This window comes from Lepisosteus platostomus, chromosome 7 (assembly GCF_059453375.1).
Source record: "Lepisosteus platostomus isolate fLepPlt1 chromosome 7, fLepPlt1.hap1, whole genome shotgun sequence".
NCBI classification, from domain to species: domain Eukaryota; kingdom Metazoa; phylum Chordata; class Actinopteri; order Semionotiformes; family Lepisosteidae; genus Lepisosteus; species Lepisosteus platostomus.
Genome location: NC_142617.1, coordinates 42,056,808 through 42,070,535, shown reverse-complemented (window position 1 = coordinate 42,070,535; position 13,728 = coordinate 42,056,808). Strand labels below are relative to the sequence as shown.

Sequence of the window (13,728 nt, the reverse complement as noted above, 5' to 3'; positions counted from 1 at the left end):
GTCCTCCCACTACATGGCATCATGAACAGGCATAGAAATGAGGAGGTGTCGTAAAATGAGTGCTATACCAAAATAACTACCACGGCGGCACTGCTTTCCTGTTCAAGAAAAAGCCTTTGTCTGATATCAATACCCAGAAGTCATAGAGAGGCTGCTGTCAGATTTGTTTAAATGTGTAGTGTAATGAGCAAGCACAGGAAAGTCTTGCTAGCTGAAGACAAGATTGGTTATAAGTGAGTGGAGGCTTACTGAGCCGAACCTCAGCGATTCGAATGTTAGCAACCGTTTCTGAAAGTACCACACTGAATCAGCTACAATACTGTGGTGGAACAGCTTATTCCCAAGAGACACCCAAGTCACAACTTGTACAGTAAGAAAGAAGCCTCCTATTTTCAGTCCTACATACCTCTTCCTAAAGTAACTTCCATGTGTCCCCTTGGGTACTTTTTTTCACAGCTGTGCATGAAGTAAGATACTGTGCTGCCATTTCTGGGGATGAATCACTGACTGATGCTCATGTACAATATAAACTCCATGGTCAGCCCTCTGCATCACCCCCCACACAATGGCTACTCTTGCACCGCGGATAAGTGAGCAGCTAATTACTCACCTGTTTTTGGAATTTCTGGAATATTTCTTCCTTATTGTGCAGACAATGTTATCCTTTAGTAAAGAAACTCATGGTGGCCAAAGGCTAGCACACTAACAGGAAATCTGACATTAACCGCTGCAGGCACAGGAGCTCCAGTAAGATTAATGCACCACTGTTTACTGTCTGCTGACTGGATATGTCTTCCAGAAAACCTGCTCGCCTTAATGAGATATGCATGCTGTTCCTCAAAAGAGACCTTCTTGAATCACTTGTCTCTTTGTGGGACAACAACCCTGTGATGAATTATACAGCATCTGAAAACCTAGGCTCTCGTTGGATTAAAAATTCAACCCTTCCTGGGAAATTCAACGCATGAAGGTGGTTTCCATTCAGCAGCAACAAGTTTAAAAGAGGTCATTTCTAGATGGGATCAAGATTTGATTAAATATCATTAGCCTGAATGACTGTACTAGAGTATTTTTCGAAGCTTCTGTTCCATAGCAACAACACACACACTGCCCGTCCAGAAGAAAATGATAGACCTTCTCTGGGCTGTTGGTGAAAGTGGGAAACAGCTTGACAAATAAAAGTCTCACATGACTCCAACAGGAAGTAACTTTATTTCAGAATATACCCAGAGGTTTGGTGAACAAGTCATGCCAGGGAGGTCTAGTGGGCAATTAATTCCTGGCTTCCTGGGGTTTCTGCTGCAGGCTGCAGTAAGTCCACAATTCTGCACGTCCCGTCCTACTAAAGTACATCCTCTCTCCCTGAGCAGATAACTCCTGTTCTGTGTGAGCTGCACTGGTTCTCTGTGAAACAGGTGATTTTAAGGCAATACAAGGCACTGAATGGTCCAGCTCCAGCTTATCTGCACAAGTACAGTCCAGCGTGTGATCTGTGATCTGCTGACACAGGACTTCTCATCAAATCTTAGACCAGGCTCCACACAATGGGCTACAGAGCCTTCTCTTGTAAAGCAGCTCTGACTCTGGAAAGCACTGCAAGACACTTATTTTTTACTATCCCTTTTAATGTACCCCTTATTGTTTTTATTGGTTTTCTCAGGTCAAAGTACGGTGAGTTTTTAAATCTTTTTAGGAAATCTGTTTTTTGGAAAGGCCACAGAGTTCCTAAAAGTACTTAAAATACAAAAAAGCGTCATTATTCTTATTACTGTTGTTGTTGTTGCAATGAATTATGAATTGATCAATAACAGCTGCCTCTGTATTCCCTCTTGTGTTGGATGGGCCAAAGTGAAGAAACCACTTCTTTATAACGCAAGGCTCACATTCATCCATCCAGAGACGTTTTCTCTTTCGGAGAGCCCGCTGTTTTCACTGGTGAAATGTCTCACAAAAGGCCTCGTCTCTGAGGGGTACAGCTGGGAACACAATTACATCGCAAGCCCCGCAGCAGTGCGAGGTGAGAAGTGAAATCTGAAATCGGTCTCGGATCAGAGCTCCTCGCGCTGCAAGGACAGAAAACACAAAACAACCTGAAAACATACAAAAAGTCCCAGCCCTCTGTGCTGGGTGTCAACTGCCTGGGTCACTTCCTGTTTCACATGATCATGCAGCAGCTTCCACGAACAAAACTTTTCTTTTTTGGTCGAAAAAAAAAATATCGTTGTGGGAGGGGTATGTCAAGAGCAGAACCAGCAGGACGGCATTTTTATTTCTCTTCTAATCCTTCCAAATAAGAGCACGAGGGTGGGCAGCAGTGCGACAGAGCCTGTCGGGTGACGTGGAAAATCAGATGCACTTGCGACGGAGCGTGGCGAATCTGAGGGGTGAGGACCTGCGATACGGGCCCTGGATTCCTGGCCCTTCTGCGCGAGCGACGCCTCCTGTCCCGTGGACACAGGACTCTTGCAGAGAGCTATTTAAAGTATGATGAGCACGCAAGCCCTTGACCCAGCTGGCATGCGGACACGGTCGTGGCTGTAGGCAGGGGTCTGGGACGCTTCAAGGATGGAGACAAGCAGCAAGACATGGATTGCACGGGCCAGTTCTGGCCTGAAAAATAAGAGCATCTGGATATCGGCAGCAGTTTGTCCAGAAGAGAAACATGCAATGCTGCTCATGCAGAACCACAATATCCTCTGCTGTTCATTTCAGCTGAACACCAGAGGATGCTGAGATTACTCATCACAGTACCCTCTGAGTGAGTTAATTGGACCACTATGTTGATTAATTATAAGGTGATGACATGTTTTCCAGATCTCTGCATGTTGGCCAATAAGTGATACCTGCAGTGATGAAGCCTGCTCGACTGTGGCTCTGCAGAACCCGATGTGCAGACAGCCAGACTAGAAAATAAACTCTGCTTGCCTGCAAGCGATGGGTGGGATGTGCTTGGGGCCACGGTGCCACGTTAAACAGAGAAGGGTCGCTTTCAGATATTACGAAATAGCAATTGTCCTAAAACACACAGTGATCTATTTGACTTTACTTTGAGGTGCTTGCAGAAGTCATTAGCTTCTTCAGAGCAGGCCAGTGCTGTGTGCCAGCGCAAGTCACAGCTGCTGTGACAATTCACAAGGCAAGCGCAAGCACCAAACTCACCACCATTAAATTCCCTTAAATTCCTGAAGAGTTCAACTCAACTGTGTGTGAAGTTAATATATTTCGAAAATATAAAAGATTATAATATAAAAAATATAACATGTTCCCATAACAAGGGAAATAGGGAACTATAGCTCTTTTTAAGGCCATTCAACACCAATGCATACTTTTAAAAAAACACAGGACACATTTTTTTGTATTAAAAAAACAATTTTGCGATTCATTTAAACAGGCTTGCAAAAATATTTTAACACCTAATTTTTTTCTGTTTGCCACACTGTGCACATAATTGTGACAAAGGGAGGTGGGTTTTTAAAAGCATATATCCAAGTGCTTTCAGTTAGTGCTGATCAATCCAATGGCTCTCTGGCAGCCTGCCAGCTGCGGAGAGTAAGAACTCACATATATATTAGCAAATATTAGGGTCACTTACTGAGTTTAAGACCAGGATATTGTGGTATTTTGCAGCACTGAAGAAAATGATTTTCGGCCTGCCTGTTTACAACAACACAAGTGTTGAATTTCAAGTAGCAGGTTAAGCAGAGTTTAGTTTCAGAGTAAATTCTTTGTGTTGTGCTCCAGAGCTGTGGCATGTGAGACATTTCAAAGGGATTCTATACCTTTAGGGAGGGCACACACAAGGGGAAGTCATCCAGTAACATGAAGCCAGACAAAACGAGGAAGCTACAGTAAATCATGTATCCTGTATTGGTCAAGAGAAAAAAGAACTCCTAATGTCAGCTCAATGCTCAGGCACACAATGGCGTTACTCATTTGCAAAACTACCAGAGCATTATTCTCAGTAGCAAATAGGTATTTTAAATTACATTATTTAAAGTTGAAAAAGTGAAAAGTGTGTATTTGTCACTTTTTTTCTTTTATAAAACCTATAACAATACTCCAGTTTAATTGACTTTTTATGCATTGTCTGGAACCATAATAACAGTGTCCCACAGCCCTGCAGAACAGTGACCAACACACGCGCATGGGTGGGATATTTTACTCAATCCAGAAGAAAACCCAGCTCCTCCATTGAGGACAGAAGTCAAGGGGACTGTCCCAAGAAATGTTTACTGTGGTAAAGCAAGGTAAAAGCAGAGGGGAGTGTACTCATGCGGAGTGAAATCCAAGGACAAGCATGGTACAGTACACAAAGGGATAGCAAAACACACAAAACAGATATAATAAATGCATGGCACAGCAAACCCGGTAAAACAGAAAAAAATACTATGATAACCAGTCAACAGCACAAACAGCTACTTACAGTATTTACGTCGGCAAAGGAAAAACAGGATGACTTGGAAAATGGAGGCTTGTGAAAAGTCCCATTCCTCTGTCACTGTTTGTCTTGCCCATACCTGGGCAGACTTCAACAGCAGCTCAGCAGCTCCCAGCAGCTGTTGATTTGAACTCCTCTGTGCTTTGCTAAGGTGTAGCCAAACATGTCTGTTTACTCAAACAAATTCGAATCTGCCCAGGCGATTCGCTCCCTGTTACAAGGGTAATGAGCTTGATGGCTCTGCCACATGTCTGACAGACTCATTAAGCAGAACCCATCCCACTGCGGGCTGCCCAGATATACTTCACACAGGCATAGATCACACCTGAGATAAATTTCGATTCAAACTTACAACAAAAGCAGTGCCTTAAGCTGCAATTACAGTTCACTTCAGCTTCAATGGAAGTAGCATTTACACTGCAATCTTTACTATTCTACACACAAAATAATACACACAGTAGTACAGTACATACAGGCACATTTTCAATTATAAATGTGATTGAGTAAAATTATCCTGATGTTGTGTGGAACACAGTGGATGCTCATGACCTTAAAGCAGAATTGTGACACACATACTGTATGACATTATTCTCTTTAAACTATGTATTTACAAAGAATAAATTAATATGTCAAGACAGTACTAGAATTGAATCACAACTGTCATATTTTTATGTCGCAAAAGAAACCATTAACAGTTGAATGAGTGCTATTGGTTATAAAAAGTCACAGGTCAGTTAAAGGATGATAGCTGTAAAGACACTGCATCTAATAGAGTTGACTGTCAAATGGATTTTAAATACTAATTTCTGTGACTTTCTTAGCATGAACAACAAGCTAACAACTCAAAATATTCAGAAAACCAAACTGACAGTCTGTTCAAGCTTATCCTTGCACCAGGATCTTTCTCCCCTTGTAAACTTGGGAAACGGATTTGTATATGACCCACTTGGGGCAAAGCTCCAGTCGTGCTTGTGTTCACAAGCAAATGAAAACGGAGACGAAAACGACATCGATATCAGCTCGACGCAGTGTCACAGGTGGCAGAGCAGTCGCCTTTCAGAGACTACTTCAGGACATGGCACTAACAAACTCCATGGTGAGAGTGGTACAAATTGTGTTGCAACCCGCTGGACTGGCAGTAAGCTTAGTTACACAAGCTTATGTGAGCTTCATGTGGTATGCTAAGGTAAACTCAGAGTAAAATATGTAGAAATGCATTAGAAAGTCAGATGAGGGCAGCTAGGCTAAGGAAGGTAAGTGAATGGGTATAAGCATGGAAAACCAAGACAGAACTGGTTACTGTACCAGTCTTTCACAAGGTTACAGTACAGCTGAATCTTATGTTAAGGAGGGTAATGCCACAGCTCCCTGCTGTGATGTTCCCTGCTGTGCCAGTTAGCAGGCATTCATGCACTATCACCTCTCCTTGTCTGTTTGCGGAGGCGCAGTAGGAGGAGTATGATTACAAGATTAAAAATATCGGGATACTTGTTTGGGCGCCCGGTTGTTTTGACCATGTTACATAAAGGACATTGTCGCCCCAGATTCCATTCAAGGCACGGGGAGCAGTTTAATTCCAGTTCTGAAAAGAATGTCAGGCTCAGACGGATTAAAAGAGCACACCACTCTCTTCTGCCTTAAACAAAGGAGACTCAATGCATGTATTTAAAACTCTGACAGGTACTGATAAAATCAGCAGTAGGACAAGTTGTGAAAGACCGAGCTGAGAACATAAGTGTAAAGGTGCATTCAACACTGAAACTAAAAAGGCACTTCTTTACACAAAGGGCTGCAGGTGTCTGATAGAAGCAAACCATCCACACTGTGGATGCAAATTCCCTAGGATCCTTCAGGAAACAGCTGGATTGATAAACTACTAGCAACCAAATGATCAAGATGGTCCAGAAGACCTCCTCGTCTTTGTCAGCTACAACTAGAGCTGGGCGATAATTCGATAACGATAATTATCGCGATATAATTTTCCTCGCTATAATTTTAACATAAGTTCGATTAATGTTCGATATATGTTTATGCTTTGCACATGATATGCGCATGCGCACAAAATACTCCGCGAGTGCGCGTGTGTGTTGCAGACCGGGCAGCTAACAGATTTGTTTAATGTTTCTGCTGTTTGGCAAGTGTTTGATTTGTTCTTAAAATAAAAAGTTGTTTAATTTACCAATTAACTGTCTGGTTTCTTCAACTTTCACTCAAGAGAAAAAATCTGCCTTTAAACTTGAAAGAAATAATGATTTGACATTTATCGTGATAATTATCGATATCGACTGATATGAACATTTTTATCTTGATAATGTTTTTGGCCATATCGCCCAGCCCTAGCTTCAACTCACACAACCACCTGCAACCCTAAGACCTGCCATGCTAAGATGGTGGATTGGCCAATGTCTAGGTTCTGGATCACTCTGGAGGAATTCAACCTCGCACACCCGAGGAGTTTTTTCTACAGAAAGAACCCTGACCCCACAACCAGACTTCAACAATTATCCGTCTCTCACCGAATGTCTTAGAAAACACTGTGACGTTCTCTTATTAATAACTGAAATACAGGATAAAGCAGATGCAACAAACAAATAAATTGCATTACTTCTGATGGGCCAACGTGATTCAATACACAAGACTTCCTGTGCATTTTACTGACAGGCTGAGGGAGAACAGTTCAGGCCTTTCTCCCGAGTAGGACCGCACTGATCCATTGACAAAAACACATGGCTTCATGTGTAACTAACTGTATTTACACACACATTAACAAATAATAAGATCATTCAATTGCTCTGCAAGATCACCCACAGATAAATTATGAAGACTAAATTCATCTCACATTTTTCAAAACAGCATTAAAATAAACAGTTTTAGTATAATGATCAGTTTTATTAGTGGGACCGTTCCTTTTTGTGTGGAACTGGGGTTAAGGGTTCAGGTTCGATAATTGAAAGCCTGTGGGTTCAAATCCTAGCCTTGGTGCTGCGGTATAACCCTTTAAGTAAAGCACCTCGTTGTGCCTGGAAAAACAACATGTCCAGCTGCATAGATGGGTACAAAGAATGTTGCTTTGGGTCAAAGCATCAAATATATTAATAGAAATAACCTAATTCATATGAACCATCAATGACAATGCATTAATGCAACTACAGCACCAGGAATAAACTTCTTTCTTTAATAAGAAAGGGATGCACTGTTTTCTCACTTTTTGAATAGGTGGTGTTCCAATTACAATCAACTCCATTTTTGGTTGTTTTTTCACAAAACAACACAACACTAATCCCGAAGAGGGTGGTGGGAGTTTTTACTGGGGTGGGGAGCTGTTCCAAGGGATTGTCCTTTCCTAGACTGCCTCATGTCTGTTGCTGCAGGTGCTCTCCGCAGGGCAAGGGCTTCAGGCTACCCTGCCAGCATCCTCACCCAGCACCACAAAGCCCGCATTACTGGGCCGCGCTGCATGACAGCGAGAAACAGATTACAATAGCGACAGCTATGTCTGGACTCCACATGTGTCTGTCAGAGAACGTTCAGAGAGGAGATAAGGCTTTCCTAGCTGTAGTCCTACAGCATGTCCTTTCACTGAGCTTGATTTGCCTGAAGCGCCACACTGATTTTGGCGATATGAAGTCGAGGAATGACAGAAGTCAAAACTCACGAGTGTGCGCCTGCTTACAAGGGGATGTCAGTGAAGGGTTGTCAAGGCGGAGCAGGATGATTCAGCATTACAAAATATTACGCACATGACTCGCACTGCTCAAGCCAATTCCATCCACACTAACGTGGGGAAGTTGGCATTTAAAACTGAAAACAGCAGGCATTTCTTTACGCCAAGGGTGGTGGGGGTGTGGAACAGCCTGCCCAGTCGTAGTGTGGAGGCCCACACCCTGGCTTCTCTCAGGACACAGCTTTATGAGATCTTCCAGTCAGGACAAGAGGTACTACTTTACATGAAGGGCAGTGGGAGTTTGGAACAAGCTGCCCAGACATGCCGTCAAGGCCGAAGGCCAATGCTTTTGGTGAGGAACAGCTGGATATAACAGAATTCTCAAACCAATTAGCTACTAAGCTGAGCTCAGTGGGCTCTGGGTGAACTCAGAGACCTCCTCTCATTTGTAACCTACTGTATCATACGGTATGTACTTCACATAAACAATAAGTGCTGTATCATGCACATCATATTTCTTATTTAGATTTGCTCCACGAGATTGCCAAACTTAACAGGAACAAAATCCTAATCTTTCTGAATGAAAGCTCTGATTTTGTTTTTCTGACAAAGGCGCGAGGGCAGACCGCCTCTTAGAGCGCATGAAGTTTAGAGGTCACGGTAGCTGCTCCTGTAAGAAATGCGTGGTGGAGCTGGTTTGCCCCTGCCGGCGTGTGGTGGAGCTCCTTGCCATTACCAGACAAGCCTCTGCACATCCTGTTTCAACGTTTCATCTGAGCAGACCAACAGGAGATGTGAAAGCTGTCGTGCCAAGCCTGTTTGTCAGTACAAAAAGGTCTCCAGAGACTACTGCAATGTAATATAAAGCCGATACCAGGATTCTTTCAAGCTTCTTTACCCAAAGGGTTGTGGGAGTATGGAACAAGCCCAGCTAATGTACGTTATTGAAGTCAATACTTTACAGCTGGAGGAGATCAATTATCTACTACCAAAATGGCTTCGTCAGCTGAATGGCCTGTTCCCATTTATAACCACTTTGATATTATACATGTTCTTCCCCCACAAGTTTTCATAAACTCATACTAAGACCTAAGTAAGACTGTAACACTTTTCGGAAGGAGCATTACCTGGATAACAGATTGATTCAGGATTGATCCACCTCAGAGCAACCTTTTACAATTTCGTCATGTTACCTTTGCCACACACCAAAATATTTAGCAAGTCAACAGAACCGCTGACGTTTGCGTCTTGTACGTTCCTTTCTCTTCTCAGACACTCCTGATGTACCAAACAACACAGCCAGACCTGCACGAGTCGTGAAGCAACAAATAATCGGCAGGAAAAAAAATACATTTTTATCTGATGCTTTTAACCAAAGCAGCTTGGGATTTGTGCCCACTGATACAGCTGGGTCTTCAACTGGAACAGTTCTGGTGAAGTACACTATCACGATCGAGGGCACAAAAGCAGATTCTCACTACCTTGAAGCTGCTAGACTAGAACCCGGACCACTGCTGCCTCTAAAAGAAAAAGCACGACAAATATAATCCAAATAAGACCTAATTCGTTTCGCGCTATACGCACCAGTCTACAGAATTTCAGCACGCTGCCCTGCTGTACCTTCAGTGCCTAAAAACTCCTCCTCTTCAAACACACCGGTTGTATCGTGCACCCTGGGAAATGTTACATTTTATTTTTTTAAGACAGGAGACCGCTTAAGAGACGCATCAGGGTGACCTGTGTTACCCAGAATGTAGTTTCGCTTATTGCACGCTCAAAAATGCTGCATTACGCGGCTGGCTGTAAACTGGGAGCGAACAGACTCAATTAGTTGGATGCTATCAGTCTTCTGGTGACTCTGTTCCTGGAGCCCCCCCTGCAAAGACGCACGACTCAGAACGCACACGAGGTTGCTACTGAAGAAAAGTTCCTTTTTTTGCGAGGCCATCTTGCGTTAATGCTATAAATAACCTCCTGGAGGTATTACGTTATGTGTAAACACAACCCGGCGAAAAGCGCAGGCTCTCGGCCCTTGGACGGTATCCGACCTCGTCCGGTTCCATTCGGTTCCTCGCAAAGTTTGCGGAATACAGAAGCGAGGGCGCCCAAACACCATTAACTGAACTTAATTCCTTAATTTTATTATGCTGGGGGGGCTGGGTCAGAACCTTCGTAAAAGAAGGGCGCCTTTTAGATTTTACAAACACACTTTTCGTCCATACAATAATATTCCACCAATGCACTTATTTCACTTACAGTAGGGCGATAGTGAAGCAGTGTCGCCGTAAGTAAAACAAAACAAGCCTGTAAAACTAAAAGCCACTGCAGACACAAGCTTTTTTCTGTGGTTGTAAAATTACGAACCTGCACTGCGCTTTTCCAGATGTAAAAAGGAAACGAGTCAAGCGTATCATTCGCGAATATTATATAAAATATTTTAGGAGTATCCGAATATTTCATTATATTGCTGTCACAGTTTTGTCAAATTTGGCGTGACACTGATCGTTTTTTTAAAGTTGGACGCATTCATTATCATTATCAAGTATCACACACCCCGTTGCAGCGCTGCTGAAGTTCGGACTACACACGCCTCTTTCTGCCCGGCTCCTAAAATCCCGCAGCTGTAGAGTCACTGGTGCCGTGTTACAGCCCTCTTTTTCCGTTCCCAGCACTGACACCTAATCCCGCTTTTGCTATCTTGACTCCCGAAATACCCTACTACGCCTAGGTTAGACCTTGACAGAACTCTCGATATTTAAATGTTGGTAGATACTCAGAGCACTTACCCGCTGAAGGTCATAAAGAACAAAGTTAGTTAAAGTGCTGGATCAGTTGCACTTGCCGCTGTGAAATGATTCGCAATGGATATTTATATTTAAGTTATTTTCTTCCTCCCCTACAAGAGAGAAAAAGTTGCGAGTTCCCAACTTCTTGATATTTTTAAGTGTATACTCGAACAGATTCAGATCCCGGTTTTGGAGGCAAGCCGTTCGTTTTTTTCTTTTTTTCCCTTCCCCTCCGTGATGTGATTACAGTGTGTACAATCTCTCCGAGTATGTCTTGTTGTGTTCCAGTCACCTGTACTCACTTGTGACAGCGGGAACCACCAATGACAGCTTTGCGGTGGGTTGTGGGAAATGTAGTTTTTCCTCCCAGCGGGCAGTTTGCGCAGGAGGAAAAGCTCTTTCGCGGAAAGGCAAGCGTGGTACCGATTTCTAGCGCGTCGTCAGATGTGATGAAACGTATTGCGAGTCTTGGTGTTTTGGGATCCTCAGTCAATCCTGTTATCACCGGGACAAATGATCACTCGTTAAAACTCTACTAGCAATTTAACAAACGCTAGTTACACTCTCGGGGAAGTCTGTGAAGTGGTAAGGGGGACACTCAGACTTACAAGGTCTGATATTTGCGACTTTTCTCACGCTTCTGGGTCACGCCGTCAACACTATTGCTGCAAGTCAATATTTTTGTGTGCCCAAAACGCAGTTTATAGATCACCCCCGGGACTCCACGCAGAATCCTAGATCTTAGATCTCGGAGTTGCAGAAAATAATGACGATTCCATCAGGTAAAAAGTCTAGTCTAGTCACGGTTAGATTTGGCTCAACCCGCTTGGCTCCCTGGCCGTGGAGGCCATAGGACGAGGAGTCTGGGACCCCCACGCGTGGGGAGGAGTGAACGAAGGGGGAAAGAACGAGTGGTGATGGAGGGGAAGGGGGCACAGAGACAGAAAGTACAAGTGCGAAGGAGAAAAGCCTCACGTGGGGTATTTGTAGTTATTTTTAATTAGGGCAACTGAGGTGAGAGTGAACTTGACAGCAGTCACCCGTCCCAAAAACGTTCATGGTACACTCCATAACGTATTGTTTCCAGGTATAAAAGCCCTTGTTGTTTTACTATTGTATTTCCAGGAACTACAGCAATGCAGTTGTGAGGACAGGTGGAGTAGTGGGTATGGGGGGGCAGGGTGATGTAAAGTGAGGATGGAGTGAGCTGTTTGAGAATGGTGATAGGTCGGTTTTCCAAGCAGGATGTCTCAGTGCTCTCTGCACAGAATAAAAACTTTTTGTTTGGGAATTGGATCTTGGTGGGTCTTGGCCTCGGTCCAAGGATCTATGTGACAACCCCTTTGCCTCCCCTGTTTCGATACTCAAAGCGTCTCTTTAGGACCAATGAAAAGCAGGTCACTGTCACTGTCATTCACCCTCTGCAAGTACTGTAGGGGGGCTGTGTCTCCTGTTTGCAGAGGGTTCACTTTATTAGTGAACACAGCAGGCTGAGCCAGGTTTTGAGAGCCCTGCTGAGTTCGGATCGGATTAGAGGATATGTGTGCTGTGGTGAGGTTAGAGATTTTGGTCTTGTGGTCGTTTTAGCTGCTCACCCAGCTGTCTCGGTGACCCTGTGTAATGAGCTCCAGGGCGTTATTGTTTCAGTGTCTGTGAAGCACCGATCTCTGCAGAACATGTGACGGTGGAATGCTGAAGTAAAAGAACAGGTGTACCCCCAGGCCACCGGACACTAACAACAGGAAAGACTGGGCTATCATACTCTTCTTCAGAATTGAAGGAAAGGCTACAACTAAAAAAGGGTGCAATGCTGTACTGTATTGTATGTGTTGCTTGTAGCTTAAAGATCCCACCATAGCAAAAACAACTGCAAAGGAGGGGAAGCAGTGTGGCCCATCTGTTTTGTTTCTTTTTCAATAGCTAATTAGTGCAAGGATCCAACAATTTCCTGAAGGTAGGCAAGGTATTGGCTTTGACCTCATGGCTGGCCAGCTTGTTCTAGACCTCCACCACCCTCTGTGTAAACTGTGGTCAGTTTTAAATGCCATTTAGTTCACACTTATTGTCCCCTGATTTGTATTTCGGTTCTGAATCTGAAGAAGACCAGTGTGTTGACTTTGTCAGTACTTTTGGGGATTGTGAATACTTGAATTAGCTCAGGCCAAGCTTCCTCAATGAAGAAAACGGGGAATCTCGATGGCAGCTCTGAGATTACACAGATCAAGTGAATGTCATGATTGGTAAAATTAAAGACTAACCCACTCTCTGAAAAAACTAACATTTTGGGAAGTTTGAATTTTTATCCTACTCAAATAATTTCCTTTATGAAATGAATAATATTTCTTTTTACCAATGTAGCAACTTTGATTGTAAGAATTTTTTGTTGCGAGCTGAAACTCTTTAATTGTTCCTGCTTGGCAAATGTATCCTATTTGTTTTTAAAAGATAAGACGAATACAGTAATTTCAGTTTTGTTTAGCTGCCTGAAACACTAAACAACCTATGACCTGTCTTTGATATTTGACATTTTGAGATCAGAATTCTCGATGTGGTGAAGATGTGAATTTTAAAAACTTAATATATCCTAATTTTAACTGGCTGGGTTTTATTTTTGTAGAATGAACATAAATTTTCTCCCATGTATTTCAGATGTATTAGCTTGGAGCCAATCACAGGAGCAGAGGCTGACAGGGTGACTGCTCTCTGGACATGACACCAGTCCATCTCACACACACAGGGACAACGCAGAGTTCAGCAGTTTGGTCAAACCTCAAGGAAACTTGTAGAAAACATGGTTCAAACAGTAATCCTTGGAGAGGCAACTCACCTGGCTGAGAACT

At 43.3% G+C, this 13,728-nt stretch overlaps 1 protein-coding gene across 6 annotated transcripts in view; it reads right to left on the bottom strand.

Moving 5' to 3' along the window:
- tfeb (transcription factor EB) overlaps positions 1-11,185 on the bottom strand; it is a 42,402-nt gene extending 31,217 nt beyond the window's left edge. For 3 of the 6 annotated variants that reach the window (XM_088640490.1, XM_088640489.1, XM_088640495.1), the window contains exon 1: positions 10,889-11,185. The gene's annotated coding sequence lies outside the window, so the exon portion shown is untranslated. Of the gene's footprint in view, positions 1-4,423; positions 4,750-10,655; positions 10,756-10,888 lie in introns of those variants that run through there. The other 3 variants (XM_088640497.1, XM_088640493.1, XM_088640492.1) reach the window with 3 other exon arrangements.
- Between the last annotated feature and the right edge of the window lie 2,543 nt (positions 11,186-13,728).